The sequence below is a fragment of the Manis javanica genome, chromosome 10 (assembly GCF_040802235.1).
Source record: "Manis javanica isolate MJ-LG chromosome 10, MJ_LKY, whole genome shotgun sequence".
NCBI classification, from domain to species: domain Eukaryota; kingdom Metazoa; phylum Chordata; class Mammalia; order Pholidota; family Manidae; genus Manis; species Manis javanica.
Genome location: NC_133165.1, coordinates 88386317 through 88408380, shown reverse-complemented (window position 1 = coordinate 88408380; position 22064 = coordinate 88386317). Strand labels below are relative to the sequence as shown.

The 22064-nt window shown below is 39.7% G+C and overlaps 1 protein-coding gene across 6 annotated transcripts in view; it reads left to right on the top strand.

Moving 5' to 3' along the window:
- The window catches only part of SPATS2 (spermatogenesis associated serine rich 2), a 166492-nt gene that overhangs the window by 4688 nt on the left and 139740 nt on the right, over positions 1-22064 (top strand). Inside the window, exon 1 of one of the 6 annotated variants that reach the window (XM_036992029.2) lies at positions 9791-9931. The exons of 1 other annotated variant lie outside the window; for it this stretch is intronic. The gene's annotated coding sequence lies outside the window, so the exon portion shown is untranslated. Of the gene's footprint in view, positions 1-9790; positions 9932-10007; positions 10163-22064 lie in introns of those variants that run through there. 4 more of the 6 variants (XM_073213567.1, XM_073213565.1, XM_073213564.1 and 1 more) reach the window with 4 other exon arrangements.

Genomic DNA, 22064 nt, shown 5'->3' with positions numbered 1-22064 from the left:
GTCTACCAGCAGTGTGAGAAAGTGGCCCTTTCTTGAATGGACTGGTATCACTCTTTAAAATTTTGTCAAGGTGGTAAGTGAGAAATAGTATCTGATTACTTTATTTGCCTTTCCCTGACTCCCAGTGATGGCCAGCATCTCTTCAAATGTTTATTGGACACTTGTATTTCCTCTTCAGTGAGTTGCCTAATCATATTATCTGCCTTTTTTCTTTTTTAGTTGTGTTCCTATTTATCTCTATGAAATCTATTTTATTGGTATCCTTGCTTGTTTGGGAACCTTGATCCTTTGTCATATGTGTTATAGATATTTTCCCCCAGTCTATAACTCATCTTTTGACTTTAAGTGTGGGTTTTAGCGTCAGAAGGATTAGGAGTAGAATTTGAATGTGGTTCCATGATTTTCTAGCTGTATGATCGTGGGTTTCTTTAGCCTCGTAGTGCCTTATTTTCTTGTAAAATTTAAGTAATAGTATACACTTTTAAAGGGTTCCCATGATAAAGAAGGTAGCATACGTACAGTGAACAAATATAACTAGTAGCTCCCTGTCCCCTTCAGCTCTGTAAGGAAATAGGGCTTGAGTATCTAGTGAGTTAACTGATATAGAATGAAGGTTCTATCTATAAGGCTGAATTTTCCTAGAGTGTATTAGCATATTTTGTATTTAAGAAAAAAATTCCTGTTGGTTTCTTGTAAATCACTGTATGAATGCTTACAAATAACAGAAGTAAAAAGGAATGATTAATTGTGTTGTGGTAGGGTTGGTCCTTCCCCCCACTCTTTACTGGATTATTCTCTCTCTTGCTCTATAATTAAGAAAAGAAGATTCCAGCCTTTCTTAGATGCTTATGGGGAGCTAGGGAAGTTTGGGCTGGCCATTTCTGGGCCACAGACTTTAAATGGGGCAGAGCTCATCTGGGTCAGTTGTGGTATCAGAAGGCCTCAGAATGAGACAACTCTGGGGGTAAGGTGAATCTCATAGGAAGGGGATGGGGAACTTGGAAGGTAGCACTTTTCACCTGCAGATTCTCCTTGCAGAACTCTCCTGTCCTCCTTTGCAGATTCGTTTCAATTAGGGAGGCTGTTCTCTCATATCTGAGACTCCAGTCTCCCTATGCAGAAAAGCAGAGGTATTTACAGTTTATTAGGTGCTACAGCATGAGTGGTCTACTGCCCAACTCTTTCCCTGGAGCGTGGGCTGGTATTAAGCTTTCCACAGGAGAGAACTTTGTGAATATAGGCTAGGCACTAGGTGAGGATTGAGAAAAAAGTTAAAGAATGCTAACCTCTTAGTAGGAAAGACTAATTAAACTGTGTTTGTTTTTCATCTCCCTTCTTTTTTTGGCCTATGAGGAGGTACTGAAATTGAATCCTTACCAGGGTTAGACCTCACTACTGAGGACATCTGTTCATATATCTAATAGCTAATGGTGTGGCCCAATCATTTTTGAAAAAAAAAGGGCACAAAATAATATGAATAGAGAACTTTTAGAAGGGAATCTGCTTTGCCACCAACCCTGAGACATTATGATCACTAAGGTTTTTCTGGGGATGTGCTTCCCAAAGGACCTTTCAGCAGACATTCACTATTAAGTAATTATGTATATATATATATATAAACTAAGGTATTAGCAAGTGAGAGGTCTTCCTTATTCTCTACCTGAGTTGATTTAACAAAACCAATGATTTCATAGTCTCCCACTCCGGGAAATAAAAACATACAGACTCTTAAAGAGCTGGAAGGGACTTGAAAAGCCCTCTACCCTATCCACTGTAGAATCTTGAGAATAGCTTGCCTCAGTGATGACCATTTTGGCTGTTGCTCAAAACAGAAATCCCCTACCTGTCCCACCTTTTGGACACCCTTGAGTGTTAAATTCTTCTACTTGATTGAAATTTGCTTCCCTGTAATTTCTTTCTAGATCTACCGTCTCTAGTTACAAAGAACAAACCCAACAAAAAATCCCTTCCTGATAAGAACCTGCCCTTCCTCTCATATCCTTCTAACTCCTTCCTTTTCCAGATTAAACATCAGCTTTTTAAGGAAGTGCTATAGTTTGGTAGAAAGAAGACAGATGGAAAAGGTGAGACCACTCTGGGCCTCAGTTTTTTCCTTGTAATGTGAGGAACTGGGATTCAGATGACCTTTAAGATTGCTTTCAGCATTGGATTCTGGGTTCTTAACTCTTCAGCCGGGGCTTGTGTTAAACGGTTTGGTTTGTCATTTTCTGTCTGCGCTCTTGTGGACACTGCCTTGGGAAGAAAATAAAGCATGTAATTGCTTCCAGAACAATATAATGGCCACCTACCCACTCCCAAAATAAAAAAATTCACCTACATCAAACTGTTTTCACTTACTCATGTTCTCATCTAGTCCTCAACATTAAATGTACATAATTAAATGTTAACATGATTCAATCATCAAGGATTTTACATGACTCAATCATATCAGTTTTGTACCATTTTTCCCCTTCACTGAATCATAAGCATTTTTACATATTACTTGAACACACACACACATATAAACTGAGATATAATTCATATGTGATAAAAATAAACTCTAAATATATAACTGAGTGTTTTTCAGTATATTCATGAGGTCAGACCACCATCAACACTAATTCTAGAACATTTTCACCATCCAAAAAAAACCCCCATGTTTCTTCCTTTACATAGCATAATGTTTTCAAGATTCATCCATGTTGTAGCATGCATTATCACTACGTATTTTTTATTTTAATTTTTCAAATAGCACATCATTATATTTTAATGCTGTATAATATTCCCTTTTCAAGAGACATTTAGGCCATTAATATATATTTTTTGTTGTTATAAAGAATGCCGCATCGATATCTTCATGCTTCTAATTCATCTATTCTTTTGAATTATTTCAGAATAAATTCCCATGGGTGGAATTACTGGGTCAAAGGGTATGAACATTTTTATGGCTCTTGTCAATATTGCTTTTAAATTGTGGTGCCCAGAACTAAATGCAATTCTCAGATGTGTTCAGACAGAACAGGGTACTGTGGGCTATTAAGTTCTCAAGGTCTGGACAATATATCATCCTTTAAATCAAGCAGTCTAAGAATTTATTAGCTTTTTTTGGTCGCTCATTGATCTTATAGGCCCTTGGATATCTTCCTAGGCACTGTGTCTTAAAGCTATCTTTGCATCTACTCTAGGACCCAGGAGGTTTTGAGGACTCCCTGGCATGAATTTAGTATTTTAGTATTTCTTTGTTTTCTTTTTTCCTTAAGAGTGGGTGGTCTGAACAATCTAGCAGGCAGGGCTGGTTCACTGCAATCTTAGCTCACAACTGCAGGTGGCACCTTAAGGCTGTCAAAAGAGGAAAATATGCCCCTTCACTTTTTTTGAGGATCTCAGTGGTAAGTTCTTAGCAGGTTCAATACTAGAGCTCAGTCCTCCCCTTTTTCTGGGACGGAGAGAGCCACTGTGAAGTTGGATTTGGGAGTTATTCAGGGCAAGATCCAAATGAAGCATGTTTTCTAGATGTCATTGGATTAATTGGATCTCCGAGAGGACTGATTCCAGGGTAGTCAAATGTTAGAGCTTTGCTTGCCAATGTTTTGGCTTTTGAAGTTCACACCGTGAGAAGCTGGGTTTTTAGCCTCTTTTCATGTTCCTTGCCATCTCTTTCTCTCAGTCATTGGAAGGGACTGAACGTGTTCAACTGACTGGGTTTGTTTGTTTTGCTAAGGTGACGTTGAACAAAAAAAAAGTAAAAAATTTAGTAGGGTTCCAGCTGAATGAGATTTAATTTCAATACTATGTTGCTCTCTTCCTTTTCCTTTTCTTTCCAGTTCTCTTTTGTCTCCCCACCTCTCATCTACCCTTTCCATAGTCCATCTGCTTATTTGCAAACTATTATAACTTCAAGTAAAGACCTTGGGTTTAAACATCAATGACAAGTTTAAACAGAACAGAGCAATGAATGCCCTGTACGGGAAAGTTGGAAGGGAATCGTTTTAACCCATTCTGTGCCAGACATTAGTCCCATTTCTGGGCTGAGAAAGGTTTTGGGGAACATCTTTTGCTGGGCAGTGACTGAGTTAGCATGACAGTCTGGTTTTGCAAGCACCACTTAAAGGGGAGTTTTCCTGCTATCACAAGGTCAGCCACCTTTCAGATGAATTAGTATCAGGGAAGAAGTAGGAAATGTATGGGGTAAGTATGAATGTCTTCAGTTCATATGTCTCCCAGTCACAGATCTGAGGGCCAGCAAGGCCCATGTTACCCCCTACCTCTCCTTCCTTAATCACCATTTTGGACCTGGCCTCTCTTGATACTTTCTCTTTTTCACTCCTGGGGTCAGCAGGGAGTGTAAGTTTACTGCTCTTCTGGGTAATTTTGGCTGGAAAGCAAATAGCTGCTCAATCTGGGCAAGTGGTGCCATGTTATTTTATATTCAGTGACTGGGAACTCATTGCCTCTTACCAGCTGACTTCTTGCACAGCCAAGAGACTGATCATTTTAGATCCATCTCCCTCCAAATTCTAATTCTTTTCCATCATGTGTTTCTTGTTCTGGTGTTCATCCCTTTACCAGTGTCACTCTTCTTTCCTATAATTCTTTTCCCTCACTGCTAAACAAAATCTTTATACTTCTTCTACAATCCGCCTTAACGTTTATTATTAATGATGCCTTCACTGATTAATTCTAACTCCAGTGATCTTATCTCCTTGAATTCCTTCAGCATTCTTATCTGGCTGGTATCATTCTATCAAGCATTTTCTTACATGTCGCCATATAATTGATCTCTGTCATGTTTCTAAGTTTTTTTCTTAACTATACCAAAGCTCCTTGAGTGCAGGGACTGTATTCTTCCAATGCAAATATAAGGACATTTACTAAACGTATTAAATTGCTATTTAACAATTTAGAGCCTCAGTTTCCTCATTTGTTACATGGGGATAGTGATACCTGCATCACAGGGGTTGAGACAATCATATGAGACAATGTATTGTGAGCACTTTACAAACCGTAAAACATTTTACAGAGGATAGGCATTACCAATTTTTTTATTAAGGTATTATTGATATACACTCTTATGAAGGTTTCATATGAAAAACAATGTGGTTACTACATCACCCATATTGAGTCCCCCCATACCCCATTGCAGTCACTGTCCATCAGTGTAGTAAGATGTCACAGAGACCCTACTTGTCTTCTCTGTTCTATGCTGTCTTCCTGGTGACCCCCACCAAATGATGTGTACCAATCCTAATACCCTTCAATCCCCTTCTTCCTTCCTCCCCACTCACCCTTCCCCACCACTCCCCCTTGGTAACTGCTAGTCCCTTCTTGCAGTCTGTGAGTCTGCTGCTGTTTTGTTCCTTCAGTTTTGCTTCCTTGTTATACTCCACAAGTGAGGGAAATCATTTGGTATTGTCTTCCTCTGCCTGACTTATTTCACTGAGCATAATACCCCCTAGCTCCATCATATTGTTGCAAATGGTAGGATTTGTTTCTTTCCTATGGCTGAATAGTATTCCATTGTGTATATGTACCACATCTTTATCTATTCATCTACTGATGGACACTTAGGTTGCTTCCATATCTTGGCTATTGTAAATAGTGCTGCAATAAACATAGAGGTGCATATGTCTTTTTGAATCTGAGAACTTGTTTTCTATGGGTGAATTCCTACGAGTGGAATTCCTGGGCCAAATGGTATTTCTATTTTTAGTTTTTTGAGGCACCTCCATATTACTTTCCACAATGGTTGAACTAGTTTACATTCCCACCAGCAGTGTAGGACGGTTCCCCTTTCTCTTTATCCTCGGTATTACCAATTTTTAAAAAACGATGACAGACTATATAAATGAAAGAGTATCCCAAAATTCCGTAAATGAACTTACAGTAAAGCAGTATTAGTTATATGTCTTATAGAAAAAATCCACTAAAGATAAAATTCAAGTTTTTAATGAACTTGCAAGGCACTCTCACTGAACTGAGTGTTTGAAATCTGAGTTTTGTTTCTGACATTGCCACTAATTTTGTGATGTAGCAGTTCAACCTTTGATATTTTAAAGGTCTTTTCCAGCTACAGACACCTAATACACAACTGAATTTGGGTATGTTACCCATGTCTTTGGACCTGTTTTGTTATCTGTAAAATGGGAAATGTTAACTTAATCAGACTCCTTTAATAGAACTTTACAGAAAGATGTTAAAAGAAACATTAATCCTGCACAGAAGTCGCTTGGGAGAACAGCTGCATACTCTGTCCTGCATTCCCTTCACGTAATGGAGCACATTACCATATTAAATGCTCTGGGAACTATAGAAACCAGTTTAACTTGATTTTACCCAAAGTTCCCCAAACTTATTTGGATTTGGAATAGTCTATTTGGCATCTATTTACCATCCTATGAAGCTAATTTTCTAAGACCGGTTGTTGGTACTGCCAACATGAATATTCTTAGGTATTAGACGTAGTCCAAAAAAAGGGAAAAGTACACCCTTATAAGATGTTCTCTGCTGGTCTTCACACCTGTTGTGGTTTAAAATCACGTTATTTATAGTCATTGATTATAAGTCTCCAAGATAATGAGTAAAACTTTCATTACCTCTCAGATTAGTTTAACTTCAGCTTTTTTTCCCCCTTAATAAAAACATGACATCTGGCAATCAATAGCTATGGATACAAAATATCAACTCAAGCAAACACAAAAATGAGAAAAGTTCAGGATCTGTTTGAAAACATATCAAAGCAGGTCTTATTAAAATCTGCAGAATATATCTGCCAAGGTGATGATTATGTCATGCCAGTCATTAAGTAATCTGGGATAAATTAATTCCCTTAAGGCTGAACTAAAACATACAGATGTTATTTCAAAACAATCTTCTTTTATTATACTTAGCAGTTAATCATTTCAGAAATTTGGTTGTTTTTTGTGTTTTCTTTAGAGTGGGACACAAATATTATATGTTGAATTTATTACATTTCTTTTACTATTTTTTTAATTCAAGTATCATTGATATATAATCTTATGATGGTTTCACATGAACAACATCGAGGTTTCAACATTCACCCATATTATCAAGTTCTCCCCCCGCGCCCCACTGCAGTCGCTATCAGCGTAGTAAAATGCTATAGAGTCATCACTTGTCTTCTCCGTGCTGTACCGCCTTCCCCATGACCTACCTATATTGTGGGCATGGATTATAGTGCCCTTCGATCCCCTTGTCCCTCCCCACCCACCCTCCCCAGCCCCTCCCCTTTGGTGACCACTAGTCCTTTCTCGGAGTTACAGCATTTCTTTATAGACAGACTTTAAATTAAATTTGTAATTATTCAAAGCAGGCACTGATCACTTCGTTTTATTGTGAAGTATAGTATACAAAATGGAAAGTATGCCAAAAAAGAACAATGATAAAATTAACCTTTATAACCAAAGTCTAAATGGTATTTTTGAAACATTTGTTCAATGTCCTTTTAGAGGTTGAATGCTGCATGGCCAAAGGGCAAATGTGCTCCATGACCTGCAGTGCCCCTCTTGCAAATCTCACCACCCACTCAGCAAGAAGTGCTCTATGTGACTCACCCTCCTTGGAAGGCTGTTGGTTTTTGAGTAAAATCCTTGTGAGGAGATGACTATTGCAACCTCAGAAACTGGGGAAAATGCTCTTCTCAACCACACTCAGAAGTGTCCCTTAGAAGAGATCTGTTAAATATGATATTCTTCATCTCATTAGAATTCCATGATGTCTTGACAGCTCTCATAGATCTGGCCTACATGTTGTGCGTCTTAATCCACCTGCCTTCTCTTTGAGTGAGATATCCACAAATAAAAACTTTCTCCCATTAGACTACAGGCTGTCTTAGGAGAGGTATCATATTCTTCCTAACAGTCTATAAGGTTTCTAAGACAGGACTTTATTTTTCTCCTAAAGAAACTATTGGTTTTGCAGTAGCAACCAGCCCTACAATGAAAGCATTTCTTGAATGACTTTTGGTAGGTGATATCAAGTGCTTATGAAATAAGATTTTGGATCCTATTGGCTCAGATTCCACTTACAGTATGAAGTTTCCTATTAACTAGGGTCACATCATCTCATTCCTCTCCCTATAGGAAGGAAGAATTGTGGAAGAATTAGTCACTCATTCCTGTGTTCCTACACTTTGTACCTTTCTGTTTTAGCACTTACCACATGTTATTAAAGTTAATTATTTAATAGCTTTTATCCTCTTCAATTGGAATATTCTCCTTGGAGATAATGATTTTGTTTTATTCTTCTTTGTAAGTAACCCAATACCCACAATGCCTATTGTTCTTGGGTACTTATGTCAGTTTAGTGAATGAAAAGAGAGCAGATATTTGGATGATTTGCTTTTATCTGAATCTTTGAAAGAAGATTCAATAATAAACAACACATAGTGTAGTGTTCTAACTAGGTGAATGACCAAGGCTTCTGTTTCTTTAGATCTGTAAATTACATGGTTGGATTAGATCAGGCATGATTAACTAGGGGTCAGTGGGCTCCAGGAGATTTTTGACCAACCCCATGTAGAGATAAAAACCAAAAGACCGAACACTTCATTGAGATTTTCGACACTACTTCATTACACGACTGTGACTACAATAACGTGTAGAAACCAACTACATTGTGCCTGGGGTGTCTGTCTATACACACGCATATACACTCCAGGGCTTGTTGTTTGTGCCTCTCCAGGGCCGCTTATGCCTTGGCCTCAAAAGGTAACAATATGGGGACAGGTTCTGATTAACCCTTTCAATGCAGATTGTTTAAATCCTCAGCTTCTAGCCACTACTAAACAGACTGCGGACCATTTGATAATGGGATGAATGCTTCACACATGCTGGACACCAGGGAAAAGATGCACAAATATTAGAGATGGTTCTGACTGTGGGGCGGTTGGGAATCTGACCCCGAAGACAGAAGATTATTCAACATAAAGATTCGACGGGCGGCCTGACTGACTAAAGCCGCATAAAGGGGTGCAGACAGCGGAGCAGACCAGAACACCGACTCAGAGATGGGCTTGGGCAGTGTGATGGGCGGATACAGCGGGCTGGAGAACCCAATTCGCTCCCCGCCAACCCCCCGGGGATCCGGGGCCAGGCGGGGCATCCTTCCGACACCCCGCGCCAGCCTTACCGATTCCCAGGAGGCTGAGCGGCACGAAGTCCTGACGTCCGGCCGCTTCCCGCAGCCGGTGACTCTGAAGTGGCCTTTGGGAGTAAAACTTGGTAGGAAGGAGGCGAAGGGTACAGTGGCGGAACGTCCTCGGGACCGAGTCCTGAGAGGCGAAAGGGAACGTGGCCAGAGAGACAGTGTCCCGGCCCTAGTGGGAAAAGCCCCCTCGGGGCGCCCACCTTCGGCAATCTCCGGGGGAGTTTCGGCTCTTCCCGGCACTCCCAACTCGCGCTAGCCCCCAGTCCCCGTGCCGCCCTGCTCCTTCTGGGTGTGAGCCCTTCTGCACGTGGGCCCGACCTCACGTCGTACCCGTCTCTATGGCCATTTAGTCTGTTCCCGACCCACCCCTCCAGTCCCCTCCCTTCTTCTTTATTCCCCATTCGGGGCGACGGCCGAGCTTCCTCATCTCTGGCGAGAGACCCGGCGGGCAGGGCAGGGCGCGAGCGGCCGGTCACTAGATGAGCGGTAACTCGACGGGCCGGGGATCCTCCTCCAGCCCCGCGCCTCTCTACTCTCGGGTCCCAGCCGCGCGCTCCCTCGAGCGTCCATTGGCTGCAACGGCCTTGAGCTCGGCGCAGATTCGCGCCGGCGCGAGTACGCGCCCTGTGCGTCGGCTGACTGGCTGGCGCGCACGCGCCTGAGCGGGCTCGGGGCAGGGCGAAGAGCTCGAATCCCTGCGAGACCGGTGAGGATCGGCTGACGCTCTGGCCGTCTGCCGGGGCTGCGATTCCCTGCCCACCGCCAGGTAGAGGAGGGAAGCCGGGAAAGGGGTGGTGCGGGCGGTGGGGGCTGGGGGCCGCTGGGGGCGGGCGGTGTCCGGCTCCGGGAGAGCTGGGGGAGGAGCGCGGCGGCTACGGCGGCTGCTCTAGAAGAGGAGGAGAAGGAGGCGGAGGAGCTCCTTTCCTCCTCTCAGACCCCAGAGCGTCCGGGACACCGAGCCCGGAACTGGGGAACGCGGCGACTGCGGTGGCGCCGGGTAGGTGAGGCTGAGGGTGCTGGGTGTGAGGGGGATCAAGGGGGCCACAGAGGTGCAGAGAACGGACTTGAGGGAGGGCACAGGGGGAGGGGTAGTTGTTGGGGGTTGGGGTAGTTGTTGGGGGTTGGGGTACGGAGAGGAGTGGGACTCGAGCCCTTTGGGACCTGGAGTGCCCAGATGGTGAAAGGTTTCGGGGGTCAGTGGAGCGGGCTGAAGCTCACGGGTCCGAGTTGGGGGGTTTCCAGAGACTAGGCCGGGGAAACAATGGAGTGAGGGGAGACTCTGCTGTGAGCGTGTGTGGGGTATTGGATTTTAAGAAACAAGAGATCGAAAAGAATGAAAGTAGGTTATTTGGGATGAGAATTACGATGAATTGGAAATGCGGTGGGGATGTGTAAGGTCGTCCTTAGGATTTGGGTGCATAATGGGATTTGAAAAAAGAACATTCTTAAATTTGCGGGGGTTGGGGGAGGAACGGAACAGAAAATAAGGCAAAGAGGGACAGAGAAATAAATGTGGTTTGGGCTTGGATTAAAGCAGAAAGGTAGACCCACTTAGAGAGTGTAGGGTAGGTGGACTAGAATGGCATTTTTTCCCTAATTCGTGCAGGATGCTTGGGTTATTTTAGAAGGTAGATCTTTCTCAGGCTTGCCCCTCTGCTAAGAGTACAAGCCGCTCTTTTAGTAATTTAGTTATCATTTATAGTCCATTCATTGATAAGGCATGCTTATATTTATTTCTAAATATTTAGTCAGCAGGTTACTGTACCCAATTTAGTGAACTGTGGTTAATGAAGCAGGAGAGAACAGATCACCAAAAATAGGCATCTTGCTTTGAGTTAGGTCAGTGGTAATGCAGAATTCAGGGCGTTTGAGGGAGAACTAAGAGTTTGTTTTCATTTAGACCAAAAGGTGATAAATAGCCTTGATAAAATCGAAGTTATCTATACTTTGTTAGAATTGCAGTTTCTTGCTGAGATATGTTGATGTACCAGCTGCTATTGGTTTTATGCTCATGGGAGAGAGTGGGCTCTGCTTCAGTAATTCTTGATGCTGATTTGGAATCATTAGGCTGCCTCATACCTTCCAGTTTGAATTAAGGAGATTTGAAAATATTATGGGAAAGTATTTCTGGGGTTATTGATCTTTGTATTTCCTTGATGCTTTCTCGAACAAATTTTGATTCTTTGGCTTTCTAGACCAAATTCTGAGAGGTACTAGATACAAGACTGTTGATTTTGAAATTGTTGTTACCGTATGTGTTCATGAATAGTCCAGGTTAAGCTTTTTATTTGTTGGGCATTAAGTTTTGCCAACTCATCTAAGATTTCTGGGAATTCATCAGTTTCTTATCTAGGTCTCCATAGCATTAGGCTACTTTAAGAAGGCTCAAAAATAGTGGTCTAAATTGTCACTTCTCTTATATGTTACAAAAACTGAACAAAGCAAGAAATGGGTGCAATGTCTTCATTTCTGATAATGTGGCTCTTTATTTACCCCTTACCACTGTAAGCTAGGCAAAGTGCTATGATTGTTTTGCATGCATTATCTCATTAATTTAATCCTCACAAGTATTTCATATTTTACGAATTAAGAGACTAATTTACTAAGGTCACAGAGCTAGGAAGTAAAACTGAATTCAGACTCAGCTCTTTTGGATGCCTTCTTTAAATCTTCACTGCCTGGTTTTTCTTCCTGCTAGCTCCCTTCTCCCAGTCTTGGTTATAGTACAGACAGCAGGAATTGGTTGAAACTTGGGTTTGATATGATAACAGTGATTTAGATGAAGATTGGGTTAGTGTGCTGCATTTGTAGAGTTAATTGAATGTTTATTGCTTCTGTGATTTAGCAAATCTGGGGTCCTGATAATAGGGCTAACCCATCTTCTTGCTAAGGATAGTCCTGGGGGCACACTTAATTTTCTGTTTAATCAAGTGTGCTGCCAAAGTACCATGCATATGTGGTACTCTGTAGAAGTCAAGACAGCCAGTTGGGGGGCCAAAACCAGTTACTCTGGAAAATAATTGAAAACTGCTGAGTGCTCAAATGCCCTCCAAGCATGTGTTGAGTCCACAGTTGGTACTGGCATTATCTCTAAATATAGACAGGATCCTCTTAGAAACCTGGAGGAAAACAACTAGAACTGAGAAACAGCTGGGGCCTGAGGGAGGAGCCATAGGTTACTGGCCAAAAACATCAGCATAGCCCCAGAAGGCTGATCCAGGAGTAGCAAAGGACTACAGATACTAGTGAATGGTGGGGAGGGCAGGGAATTTTTATTTTTAGAGCATGTATGCATTCTACACACTGAAATCAGTGTGTTTTATATGTATTACTTCATAAGATCTTCAAATCCATAGAAGGTAGTTGTAAGCATTATCTCCATTTTTCAGATGAGGCTCAGAAAAGTTAAGTAACTTGATAATGACGGTGAAGGAAATTTGTATTTATTATTATTTTGCTGCTTACAGTTTCCCATTATAGAGCCACAATATTAAAGTTAGGAACTTAAAGTCACTCTTTAAGATCTGTACTTCTTTGTTAGAAGTAAAACATTATTTCAGTCTTGCTGCTTCCACTGAAAATTGGAAGGAAAGGCTTGGTTTTTTTTTTTTTTTTTTTGGTTTAGTTATTTGGAAGGGGAGCCCATTCATTATTTAGCAAATGACCTGTAGGATATAATTTGGTTTCCTCGGTTGCTTATTGTATGTCTGTGGCAACATGAAAATGGCATGTCCATCTCTCCTCAGAAGGTTTTGACTTTCAAGTTAAGTCATGTAGGCTCTGAAGGATGACAGTGAAGCATGCCTTTTATAGACTTTTGCCACTTTTCTTGATATGAGTTTGCCATAAAGGTTTGATCATCATTCTTACTTGGTTACTTTAAAAAAAATTGTGGCAAAATACACATAACGTGAAATTTACCACTTTAAACCATTTTTAAGGGTACAGTTCAGTGACATTAAGTACATTCACACTGCTGTGTGACATCACCACTATCCATCTCCAGAACATTTTACCTTCCCAAACTGAAGCTCTGTACCTATTAAGCAATAACTCCCCATCCCTCTGTTCACCCAGCCCCTGGCAACCACCATTCCACTTTCTGTCTCTGAACCTGACTACCTAGGTACCTTGTATAAATAGAATCATAGTATATGTCCACTTGTGTCTGGCATACACACAATACCTTCAAGTTTCATTAGTGTTTTAGCCTGTGTAAGAATTCCACTTCTTTTTAGGACTGAATAATATTCCATTGTATGTATATGCCAAATTTTGTTTATCCACTCAGGTGTTGATAGACATTTGGATGGTTTTCACCTGTTTGTTTTGTGAATAGCGCTGCTGTGAACATTGGTGTACAAATTTCTGTTCAAGTTCTTGCTTTCAGTTCTTTTGGGTACATATCCAGAAGGGGGATTACTGGGTCACACGTTAATTCTATGTTTAATTTTTTGATGAAGATTGATTACTTTTAAGTGTTGGTTTTGTTAGGAGTTTACTTGAACTTGGCCTTATGTTTGAGGGATAATGGTTCCTCTACTTTTTCTTTTCTGTTTGCAGGATAGTTGAGCTGGTAATGATTCAGAAGGAAATGATTTTACCCAGTTTTCATGGCTGTCTCTTAGCTTCTGCCTATTTATATTTATGTATCATGACATGTGACAAGCACATTAAAATACATTTCAACTTAGTAATAAAAGTACTTTAGAAAGTCTTTTAGACAGTTCAGCTGATGAAGAAAATGGGCTTCTGTTCTAAAGTGTGAAATGTGTCCAATGTGTCAGGAACCATTTGTTTTTTTACATATTTTTTTCCAGTTACACCTATGAATTTGTATAATCATCTTAAAAACATTATCTGTATATGTATTTGAAAAATGTGTCAATGCCATGAAATATTTTCAGTTCACTTAGCTACCTTTGATTGAAATTGAGGGTACTTTTTCTGTTTGAAAATGTTTTATATGTATGAGCTCTAGTTACTGCTTACCTTCTGTATCCCTCTTCATTCACTGAAAAACGTTTGAATGCTTGCTATATGTGTTAAGTATTTCAAGAAGGTATTTGTAATACAGGAAGTAAAATGGGCTATCAGTATTAAAAAAGATCACAGATCTGGTGCATAAATCTGGCTTTGAATCTCTACTCCTCTATGTACTCCTTCTGTGGACTTGGTCAGGTCATTTAGTTTCTCTGAGCCTGTGTTTCCTAATCTGCAAAATTGGTGTGCAGTAGTAATCCCCACCACATCTCATGCTGAATTTTTTTTTGAGACTAAATTCACATAATATAAAACTAACAATTTTAATGTATACAATGTAGAGGTATTTAGTACATACACAGTGTTGTACAACCATCACTCTGTGTAGTTCCAGAACTTTTGCATCCCCCAAAGACCTGGGACCCATTAGACAGTCACTCCTCATGCTCCCCTCCTCCATCTCTTGGTAACTGCTAATCTGCATTCTGTCTTTACAAATTTACCTATTCTGGATATTTCAGATAAATGAGACCAGATAATATGCGACCTTTTCTGTCTGGTTTCTTTCACTTAGCATAATGTTTTTTAGGGTCTTCCCTGTTCTAGCATGTATGAATACTTCTGTTCTTTTATAGCTGAATATTCTATTGTATGGGTATAATCACCTTTTGTTTATCTATTTATCTGTTGACGGATGGTTGTGTCATTTCCACCTTTTGGCTTTTGTGAGTAATGCTACTGTGAACATTCATATACCAGTATTTGTTGAATAGAATACCTGTTTTCAATTGTTTTGGGAATTCTGGGTCTTACAGTATTTCTAAATTTAACTTCTTAGGAACTGCCATACTGTTTTCCATAGCAGCTACACTAATTACATTCCCACCAGCAATGTGTGAGGGTTCCATTTTCTCCACATCCTTGTCAACATTGTTAGTTTCCTTTTTTTAAATTGCTGCCGTCTTGGATGAAGTGTTATCTCATACATTTCCTTTGTGCCTAGTGATGTTGAGCATCTTTCATGTACTTGTTTGTCATTTGTGTATCTTCTTTTGAGAAATGTCCAAGTCCTTTGCCCATTTTTAAATTGGATTTTCTTTTTGTTGTACCATTGAATTTTAATGGCTGTGAAACACTTAGATAAGTGTGCATAGGGTGCACTCAAATATTAGCTAATACTATAGTTGTAATTATTTTTGCTACATGAAACCTTAATTGGAAGGAAACTTTGCCTAGCTTTTCCAAATAGTAGAGAAAATAAAAGCTATCATTTGTTGTCAATGAAGGTTTGACTATGTCATTGTTGATACTTTGCTTTTAATTGATACCCCCAAATCAAGAAATTAGAAATGCATATGCAAATATCAGTATATCCTCAATGTTAAATTCAGTCCTAAGAGCTATAAAGCAGTAGTGCCTTCTAGTTGAGATAGGTTGTCTTTCTTCATTCTACTGTTAGGAGACCTTTGTTATAAATGCCACAATCACAATTTTTTTGAAGACTGAGTCAGGGGAAGCCTACTTTTTGTTTTTCCTAGTATAGCTTTCCCCTGCTATCTGAGAGTAGAGTATTCCTATGAAACCTTTCGTAAGCAGAAACTGTATAAAGCAAAGAAGCAATTATTGCTAATGTATGTGGGAGAATTTTTGAGCCTTCCCAAACTCAGAAAATAACCTCTCTTAAGCTTTTCAGATACCTTAGGACCTATTTGGCCAAGAAGTGCACAAAATTAATTGAGATAAAGCCCAGATGCTCACACACACAGTTCAGAAAGCTCTGGTGGCTTAATGCTGTGATGCTGAATGTGTTTCCTGGGGAAGCAGCTTGGTGGGGCTGCTCTCACCGCTCAGGGTGCGCGCTGCCTTTATTGCTGCAAAACAAACACCATGGTTTTTGCTTTTCCCTTTTCTTCATAAAAGCAAAAATCCTCTTTGTATTTATTTTTTAGTGAAAACAGGTATTAGTGTAGGTCTTTCATAAAAACCAAGTGGCATAGGGTGAACTTTTGAAAAGAAGGGAACACATGTATGAGTTGATGTATTATCATTGGTTTATGCTTATTGCAACCTGGCTTTATGGGTTGGGCAAAAAAAGACAGATGAGAATAGGAGATCAAAGTAGTTATTAATTTCGAATCTTACCCTGTAGTCAGGATTGTACCATCTTGAACTGATAGATGTATTCTTCCAGGTTTATGGGTAGACACTCATTTCTACCTATTCAGAGTAGTGCCTAAGCTTAAAGCAGAATATACACAAAACTGTATAAGCCAAAATTTGTTTTTTGTTTTTTTTTTTGAAAAAGGCAGTAAAGGGAAGTGCATGCTTTTAGGAAGTGGTGATTATTCAAATCCCCCATTGAAGGCCCTCTTGCCGCCTACTCCCCAGCTTTATTCTCTGCCTCAGCTCTGTACCCTTCTCTCTCTGTGATTCTCTGTGCCTTGCCTGGTTCATGAACTCTGCCTGGAGTGCCTTCTAAGTCTGCTGCTGACTCACCTTTCTGAGGTCTCTCAGGCAGGCCAAACTTGCCTTTAGGGCTTCTAAATCTGTTACATACTTTCATAATGACATTTATCATAGTGTACTTTTAATAATGCACATCAAGCTTTTTTTAAGTAGTGTTGCACATGGTAAACAAAATTGTACAGTGCAGAAGTAGATGGTGAACATTTCCCCCAGTTCTCTTCCCCAAAGGCAGTCTCTGATAGTCCTATCTCCTATACATCCCTCCAGTGTTATTCTGTGTTGATACAGGTGTTTTTATAGTGTATGAAATGCTTATTTTCCTCATTTTTTATTGCAAAGTAGTTTATAAATATTGAAAACATTCAAGCATTATAGAAATATGTAGTGTGAAAATGAAAGGTCCCCTTACCTTGACCCCTAACCCTGTCCTTCCCAAATAATAACTCTCCTCGACAATAACATTCCTCTTCCCAGAGGTAATCCTGTTATAAGGCTAGCATGTACCCTTTCCGGTTGTTTTGCTTACATAAAAAATATTTTTTGTATTTTTTTCATGATATTTTATATATTATTCTGTAACTTCCTCTTAAGATGTCTTGGAGATTTTTTTCACATCAGTATGTACAGATCCATTTTATTATTGTAACCTCTTCATGGTGTTCATTCTATAATATGTGTATACTATTGTATTAATCATTTCCCAACTTATGCATATGTGTATATATATCTCCATTGCACTTTCTAACTAACAATGCTTCAATGAATACTTGTTGTATATGCTTATTAGACAAATGTGAGTGTTTCTTTAGATTGTTAGAAGTGAATTCCTGGGTGAAAGGGTATATTTTTCTAAAGATTTCGGTGAATTCTGCCAAGTTGCTTTTTCTTAAAAAAATTATTTTGAAATAATTTTAGATTTGCAGAAGAATAAACATACTACAGAGAGCTCCTATATACTCTTCTCCCAACATCCCCTAATGTTAACCTCTTTCATAACCAGAGTACATTTATCAAAACTAAGAAATCACTGTTGGTACTGCAGTTTATTACACTACAGTCTTTATTTGGATTCCTCCAGGTTATCCGCAAGTGTCCTAAAAAGTTAGAGGATACAGTTCAGGATCCCAAACTGTAGTTAGCCATGTCTCTTTTACTGTCCTTGAATCTGTGGCAGTTTCTCAGCTTCTGGGCTTTTTCACTCCCTTGACAATTTTGCTGGCCAGATATTTGGTAGACTATCCCTTACTGTAGGTTTGTCTGATGTTTTTTTATGATCAGACAGAAGCATGGGTTTTGGGGAAGAATACCACGGAGGTGATGTGCCCTTCTCGTTGTGTCATATTGGGGGTGGATGATAACAGCATGTTTTATTACTACTGGCAATGTTAACCTTGATGCTTGATTAAGGTGATATGTGTTAGGTTTCTTCCCTGTAAAATTCTGCCTTTCTCTTTCCATGTTCTGTTTATTACTATCCCCTTAGTCCAGCCCACACTTGTAAATTCCACCTCTCGGAAGGGTAAATATTAAAGAATTTGGACACGTGTATAAACTTCCCACAGTAATAAATATTTTAGGGAGATACTTCAAGGCTATGCAAATACAGTTTCTCTTTGAAAGGTCCACCTGTTAATTTTAGCACTTACGTGACTCTGGCCTGCAGCAGTTATTACTGTGATGTTCTAGTAGTTATTTTGTTTCTCTCAGTACTTCTGTATTTATTAGAAATTTTCTATAAGGAGACTTGTACTTTGTCCCTCATTTATTTATTTATTTAATAGTTCACATCATTATGGACTTATGGATATTTATTTTATCCCTTGATTTTAGCATTATTTACTATGTTGCTCACTAAATTACTTGGGGAAAAAAAAGCTACCAATTTACATTCCTACCAGTAACACTAATTGTACATAATGAACCTGTACACTTACAATGTTGGATATTATCTGATGAATTGAAATGTTTTTTTTCTTTCCTGATTAGAGGTTGAGTGTGGTTTATATGTTTAATGACTATATTTCTTTGTGAACTGCATTTTTATATACTCTGCCCATTTTTAAATTGTTTTATAGAAGTTTTTTTACACTGGATGTTAATCCTCTGTTAAATGTAATTTTTTCCCTCTTGGGAAGAAAATGTTTTCCTTCTTTTTTGAAGTCAAAAGTAATTGCTTATTGTAAAACATGTACAAAGTGAAGAGTGAGAGTCTCCTCACCCTCTCTTCAGTCTCATTCCCCATTCATATTACTGTTCTTACCTCACAGGCATACTTTTTTTTTTTTCCCTCTAGCATTTTTTCTTTATAGATACAGAAACTTATATATATGTGTTGTGTGTTTGTGCAAATGTGTAAGTATGTGTGAAAGCATAGATTTTTGATGAAAGTAGGATCAGAATATTAGTTCTTTAATTTTGCTTTTATCATACATTTAACAAATCATAGAATTGTAGTGTGTTGAATGTTTCAGTTTCTTTCTCTCACTAGATTATAAGCTCTTTTGTAGAGACTGATTCTTCCCACTCTAAAGGTATTCTTTTCTGTGTAAATGACACCACCATCCATCCATTTCCTCATGCCAGAAACATTTCATTTCCTTAACAAAGTTTGATTTACTGTTTGCTATCTGTCTGATACACAGGAGTGAACTAAGCATAAATGTCCTTGGCTGCTGCATTTTATATTCCAGTAGGGCAAGGCAGATATTAAGCAGAGGAGTAAAAAGTGCAGTAAGTCAGTTGGTGGTAACTGGTATTGGAAAAAAAAACAAACCCAAAACAGAAAAATGGGAAAGGCAATAGGGATGTTCTGTAAGCATGTGACTGTGTGTGTGTGTGTGTGTGTGTGTGTGTGTGTGTGTGTGTGTGTGTGTGTGTGTGTGTGAGAGAGAGAGAGAGAGAGAGAGAGAGAGAGAGAGAGGTGTGGGGGAGGGAGACACAGACACTAAACAGTGGTAAGGGAAGGCCTGTTGAAAAAGTAGTATTTGAGCAGCCTTAAGTCATCTTTGATCCCTTTATCTTCCTCACACCTCAGATCATATCAATATCCAGTTCTTGTTAGTTTCATCTTCAAATTATATCTCAAACTCATCCATCAAATGGGTGGATTAATTTGTCAGTAGGCGTTTCTGATTCCTTTTTTCTGATTGTTTCAGGTGAATTAGAAATTAGGAATCAGTGAATTAGGAATCAAAGTGCTCAGCTGAGAGTGAGGGTGGGGAGGAGGTGATAGAAGTTTGTGGAGAAAGTACAGGTGTGAAATTGTTCAGGAGAGTGGGAGAATAATGGCTGCAGTAGGGAAATAGTGTATGATTGCCAGGTGGCATTAAAGGCCTCTTGAGGTTTGTGGTCGTGAATTTAAAGTGAGATTAGTCAGTTTGGTTTTTTTGCTACAGCCACATTCAGCTGCAGGGGTGTATGTTTGAAGTGGATTTAACCAGAGGTTTACCAAAATAGAACAAAACATGAGAGAGTCAAGGGAATAGAGAATACATGCAAGGGAATGATTATGATAATATACTGTGGAATTTAAACCAGATAAGGAGGAAAGAGAGGACAAGAAGTGGCTAAGAGATGGTGCAAAGATGAATTGAAGGTCCTGGTGGGATCAAAAGATGTTGGAATTTGGGTATGTGAGAGAGCTCTAAAGATAATAGGTGGTGGTCAGATAGTGGGATACAAAAATTGAGATCATGGAGGCATTATCATGGGTTGTGTGAGCAAAAGACAAGATCATTGAAGGCAAGGAATTCAGAGATGTGAGACAGAATTCCAGAGAGGTGGGGTGTTACAAAATCATCTATGTGAAATCACTTAGACTTAAGACAAGAGCAGTGTTGTAGAGAGTCATAGTGTTAGAATTCTCCAGAGAAAAAGAACCTGTAGGATTTCTATCTTTTTTTTCATCTGTATATGTGTATGTACATCTATATTTATGTCTCTGTCTCTATATATGTGTCTACAAAGAGATGTATTATTAAGGGTTGGCTCACATGGTTATGGGGTTTGAGAAACCCCATGGTATGCTGTCTGCAAGCTGGAGATCCAGAAAAGCTGGTCCTGTCAATACCAGTGCAAGTCCGAAGGTCTGAGAACCGGGGACACCAATGGTATAGGTCCCAGTACAAGTGCAGAAGACTGATAGCTCAGCTCAGCAGTCAGGCAAAGAGAAAGAATTCTGCCTTCCTCTGCCTTTTTGTTCCAGTAGGCCCTCAGTAGATTGGATGATAGCCACCCACATTGGGGGAGGTCATCTGCTTTACTCAGTCTGCCAGTTCAAATGCTAATCTCATCCAAAATCATTCTCACAGACATATCCAAATATGTTTAGCCAAATATCTGGACACCCCATGATCCAGTCAAGTTGATAAAAGATTAACCATCACAGTCCAGTAGTGGGCAGTAGAATTTTCACCATGATATTCAAGGAAGAGGTTTTTCTAGGGGAGAGGGAAGGAGATTGATTCAGAGGCATCAGTGAGGAGCAAGGCAGACACTTTCTTCACTCTCAAGCCCAGTGGTCTGAGGGGCTTGGGAAAGATGACTTTTACCACTTGAGGGCTGGGGGGAGAGTATAGCCTCAGTGAAGAACCAGGTTTCAATTAGAACAAGAAATTGAAGGGAATGTTCAGAGTAGAAGTTGCAAATGTAGGGCACAATGGAAGTGTTTTAAAATTTGGAGAGAGGTATGTGACACATGGGGAGAGAGCAGGGGTGTGTGGAACTGTGAGGATTAGAATACAGGAAATGAAAGTTCTGAAAGTCTGGAGCTTCTTTTGATGGACAGCATTAACAGGGATAAAGAACATGAAGAGATTAGGCTTGGTAGACAGCAGGCAGATACTGGAGGTGAGGGTGTTGAGTATTGGGATGGGAAGGAAAGGTGAGGAGTCCTGGATCTTGGGAAAGGGCATTCTTTTTTATTTTTAATTTTAAATTAGTTTTTAAAATAAAAGCTGTGTATATTTAAGGTGGACAAATGATGTTTTGACATACATATATACAGTGAAATGATTACTGGCATGCTTCAGAGATATTGTGGGTTTGGTTCCAGACCACCTCAAAAAAGCAAATACCTCAGTAAAACCAGTCAAGTGGATTTTTTTGTTTCCCAGGGCATATAAAAGTTGTTTATACTGTACTGTAGTCCTTTTAGTGTGCAGTAGCTTTTTTATGTCTACAAAAGCAATGTACATATCTTAATTTAAAAATGCTTTATTGCTAAAAATGCTAACCACCATCTGAGCTTCCAGTGAATCACAGTCTTTTAGCTGATAGAGGGTCTTGCCTCAGTGTTGGTGGCTGCCAACTGATGAGGATGGTGGTTGCTGAAGGTTGGGATGGCTGTGGCAATTTCTTAAAATGAGACAACAATGAAGTTTGCCCATCAATTGATCAATTGATTCTTCCTTTGATGACCATTTACTCTGTAGCATGTGATGCTGTTTGCT